At 28.2% G+C, this 5,196-nt stretch overlaps 1 pseudogene; it reads left to right on the top strand.

Moving 5' to 3' along the window:
* The first annotated feature begins 268 nt into the window (after positions 1 to 268).
* On the top strand, positions 269 to 1,717 carry LOC102592820 (formin-like protein 14; annotated as a pseudogene).
* Positions 1,718 to 5,196: the final 3,479 nt, after the last annotated feature.

Here is a 5,196-nt window from a genome sequence, read left to right as displayed (position 1 = left end):
CTTTTATAAACGGATGAAGTATTAGATATTAAAGGATAATTAAAATAGATATAAACGGATAAATTATTTCTCTATTTTCTAAACTGAGCAAGTATCATATAACTTTAATGTGGTTGCATAAAGAAATATAATATTACAACATCTTTAATGTGGTGCATAAAATAATAAGTATTATTTCAAAAAGAAGTACTATCAAACAAGACCAATAAATGATGGCTGTTTTTTATATTAAATTGAAAGCATACCTACCATATGTTAATCATAATAATTTGATAGTATATATAGATGTGTTATATCTATCTTCACTATATGACACAAATCACTCACAATATGGCAACTATGAAGATGTTTATGATGTTAGTGGTGGCTGCAATTATGTTTTGCAGCCACCACCAAGTGGTCGTGGCAAGAGAAGTCGTTGTGAATGTGGACGTGGTCGAGGATGGAAACAAGTTAAAATTATGGCCATGGGAAATTCCATGTTATTTACCATGGCCATTTCCCTTTCCACGACCATATCCATGCCCTCCTCCAAAACCACGACCATGTCCACCACCTCCACCACCACGATCACCACCACCTCCACCACCAAGCCCTCCCCCTCCCCCTCCCGCCCCGGCAACAACTTGTTCGCCAGGTGACAAAGCAAAGGTGAAGAAGTGCATGTTCAACACAACTTCAATTGATGAATGTTGTCCAACATTCCAAAGCATACTTGGCACTAGTTGCCCTTGCTATAAGTATGCTGAGGATTTGGACAATCAAGTCTTGATCACTCTCGAAGCTTATTGTGATGTTGTTACCCCTTGTAGGGTAAGTTATCATCTTTATCTATATCATTAAAAAAATTATTTTAATATGATTATATCTTTTTAAATAGTAAGGATGGAATTCAAGAATTAATAAAATTAAGGGAAAAGGGTCTGAAAAATACTTCTACTTTAGCCAAAATTGTTGTTACGATACCAAACTTTATGGAGGACATTTTACCTCATGCACTATTTAATAGTGTATTAAAAAGGTATATATGTGTCCACGTGAACACATTACTATTTAAAATGATGAAATATTTATGATATCCACGTAGGCACACTATTAAATAGTACAGGGGTAAAAGGTCATTTCCAAAGTTTGGTATCGTAACATCAATTTCGACCAAAATTAGAGTATTTTTCATATCATTTTCTCTAAAATTAATATTTCTATTTTTAAAAATTCTAATCAAAATTAATTTTCGAATTAGTAAAATGATTCTTTCATTTATAAATACAGAGCCCACCCCCAAAACCAAGTTGTCCGGCTAGTGACCAAGAAAAAGTGAAGACTTGCATGTTCAACACAACTTCAATTGATGAATGTTGCCCTACATTTAATAGCATACTTGGCACTAGTTGCCCTTGCTATAAGTATGCTGAGGATTTAGATAATCAAGTCCTGATCACTCTCGAAATCTTATTGTGACGTTAATAATCCTTGCAACACTGTGCAAGTAAGTTATCATTTTTATATTTATTAGAAAAAATTACTATTCAAGATTATGAATAATATACATGTCTAATATTGCATTATTTTAATTAATAATTTCAGGTGATTAAGCTATCCAAGGATGAAGAGTGAAGATGAAGTGTTTTTAATGCTTAATTTCAGATCTTGTAATATTGTGTTTTTAGCAATAAAAATTTGACATTTTTGTCAAAAAAATATTACATGGACTTGATAATCTTGAGAAAGGATGAGAAAATTTTGGAACATAAAAAATGGAAATCCCAATTGGATTTGGGTAGGTATACTATAATATTCACTCATATTATACAGTAGCGGATTCAAGATTTTCATTAAAAAAAATTTAAAAACTTAATATAATATTAAAACCTTAAGATGTTTTTTAAATTCACTTGACTCTACTCTTATATATAAAATTATCTTATATATTTTCAAGTTTATTTATCGAGGAGGTTGGATAAACACATTCACGACCCCTAGATCCACCTTTGTTTTTTTTTTTGGAACTCTGATTAAATTCAAATTGCGCACTGCAGAATTTATTCAGGATTAACGCTTCCAACAAAATATAATCATACCTAAGACTCGAACCCGATAAATCTAATCAAAAGTGAAATAGTTTCACCAATACATCACCCTCGATTTTATTATTGGCCATAACCTCAGATATTATTTTTTTCATAAAAAGACAACTCACAGAAGGAAGACAAAAAAGTTTCTTCTATTAAACAACAATAGTAACTTGACAATCACAAGAAGGCAATGAACTTTTTTTGTTTACAAGACAATGATTTTTTATCTTTATCTTTGTGGTTGAGGAATAAAAATCACTTTTAATATACAACTTTTTATTCCAAAAGTAAAAATTTGAAATTCAAATTAATCGAATTCAAAAGTGAATATTACATCGTGGGAAAAAAAGTCTATCTTTTTTACTCATGTGATTTAAAAGCAACCAATATAACTATAGGAAGTGTTTGATCATAAAATGTTTCATATTTTTCGGAGTCAAATTTTGAAATATATATTTGAATTTAGTCATAAATTTCGAAATTCAACTTGAAGTTAAATTTTAGAATTTAACTCTTTTCTTTTAGAGAAAGGGAAAATGGATGAGGAGATTATAAGATGAATTGAGTTCTCGTTAACCAGGTGAAAATTTTAATAATCAACCAATCAAATTGTTAAGATTCATTGCTAACCCTAGCCGTCATATTATGATAGGAAAATGTTATCATTTCAACACATGGTATATCTACACATTATATGTGAGGATATTGAAGAAGGATAAAAAAAATTGCACGGATCGCTCCTATTTTGAGATGGTCATTAATTTTTATATTTACTATTTAATTAATAAAAAATTATTGATCAAAGTACTTTTATTTGAGTTTGCACCACACAAATTTAAAGATTTTTGCCTTATCCATTATAAGTTTGGAATAAATTAAGTTATCCACTTTTTACCTAATTTGACATAATTCTTAGGAACTATATATATCACTGTCACGATAATTTGTGGGTGTGAAATGAACATTTGTTTTGATCGATATAGCACATAGAAATCAAGAGGCGTGACTTGTGTTATATTATCATACAAATATATATATATATATATATATATAAAACTAATGTCAGGCAAAATATTATTTCAACATCAGTCATAATTTTGATACTTATTTTTTACTTAATAAAGTTATAAAGAACAAAATTTCAAGACGATCAAATTTGAGAACATAAATTAATGACCTCTCAAAATAGAGATATTTGTATGAATAATAAACTAATGAACTAACAAACTAATTAATCATCTATTTCAAAGTAGTCAAAAAAGTATTTTTTTTTTATGTCTCTGTGTATCATGTGATATTGAATTAAGAAAAATGTCCTTTTTGGAATATACTTTTTTAATCTAGTAAATATATCAGTTAATGAAAAGAGTAAATCTACTTCGTTTGTTGGACGATAAATGAGTATATATGCACTACTTTTTAATGATAAATATATTCGCTCTAAATCGTAAAAAACATGATAATCATATGCTACTTTTCTCCACTTTGTTAAAGCCACACCTACCACATCAGTAATTTCAAAAAATTCACATATATATAGATTGGTCATATCTCTTTATTATAGGACACAAATCATTTAATCACTCAAAAATAAGTAAAATCATGAAAGATGTTTATGATGTTAATGGTTGCAACAATTTTATTTTATAGTCTCCACAAATCATTTATGATGTTAACACAACTCCAATTGACGAATGTTGTCCCATATTCAAGAGTACACTTGGGACTAGTTGCCCTTGCTATAATTATGCTGACGATTTGGATAATCAAGTCTTGATCACTCTTGACGTTTATTTTAATATGATTATATCTTTTTAAATAGTAAGGATGGAATTCAAGAATTAATAAAATTAAGGGAAAAAGGTATGAAAAATATTTTAACTTTGGCTGAAATTGTTGTTACGATATCAAACTTTATGAAGAACATTTTACCTCCTGCACTATTTAATAGTGTATTTTAAAGATATATATGTGCCCACGTGGATACATTACTATTTAATTTGATGAAATATTTATGATGTTCACGTAGGCACATATATACCTTTAAAATACACTATTAAATAGTAAAGGGGTAAAAGGTCCTTTCCAAAGTTTGGTATCGTAACAACAATTTAGATCAAAGTTGAAGTATTTTTCAGATTCTTTTCTCTAAAATTAATATTTCTATTTTTTAAAATTCTAATTTAAATTATTCTTCGAATTAGTAAAATGATTCTTTCATTTCTAAATACAGTGCCCTCCCCCAAAACCAAGTTACCTGGCTAGTGACCAAGAAAAAGTGAAGACTTGCATGTTCAACACAACTTCAATTGATGAATGTTGCCCCACATTTAATAGCATACTTGGCACTAGTTGCCCTTGCCAAAAGTATGCTGAGGATTTAGATAATCAAGTCCTAATCACTCTCGAATCTTATTGTGACGTTAATAATCTTTGCAATAGTGTGCAAGTAATTAAGTTACCATTTTTATATTTATTAGCAAAAATTACTATTCAAGATTATGAATAATATACATGTCTAATATTGCATTATTTTAATTAATAATTTCAGGCGATTAAGCTATCCAAGGATGATGAAGTATTTTTAATGCTTAATTTCAGATCCTATAATATTGTGTTTTTATTAATAAAAATTTGACATTTTTGTCAAAAAAAAATAAAATTACGTGGACTTGATAATCTTGAGAAAGGATGAGAAAATTTTGGAACATAATAATTGGAAATCCCAATTGAATTTGGGTACATATACTATAATATTCACTAGTATTATTTAGCGGCAGATTCAAGATTTTTATTATAAAAAATTTTAAAAAATTAATATTCGATATATCGATTTAAAATTGTGTTAATTTGTAAGTCTAAAATTTTGATAATTAGAAAAATATTTTTTACTTAAATTCAATTTCGTAAAGAATTTGGCCTTTTTTTTCAGCCTGACCTACTAAGTAAGTCGGTTAGAAATCTAAACGGGATACGAAAGAGATTACACTTCTAAATGTAAAATTGTATGAAAGGATATTTTATTTCAATAACTATAATTTGTATTTATATTGATGCAAACTTAATGAAAGATACAATGAAAATATCTACTAGTTGAAAATACATTGTTATAGAAATTTTA

This window comes from Solanum tuberosum, unplaced genomic scaffold (genome assembly GCF_000226075.1).
Source record: "Solanum tuberosum cultivar DM 1-3 516 R44 unplaced genomic scaffold, SolTub_3.0 scf00172, whole genome shotgun sequence".
NCBI classification, from domain to species: Eukaryota; Viridiplantae; Streptophyta; class Magnoliopsida; order Solanales; family Solanaceae; genus Solanum; species Solanum tuberosum.
This window is presented reverse-complemented; position numbering and strand designations above follow the sequence as displayed.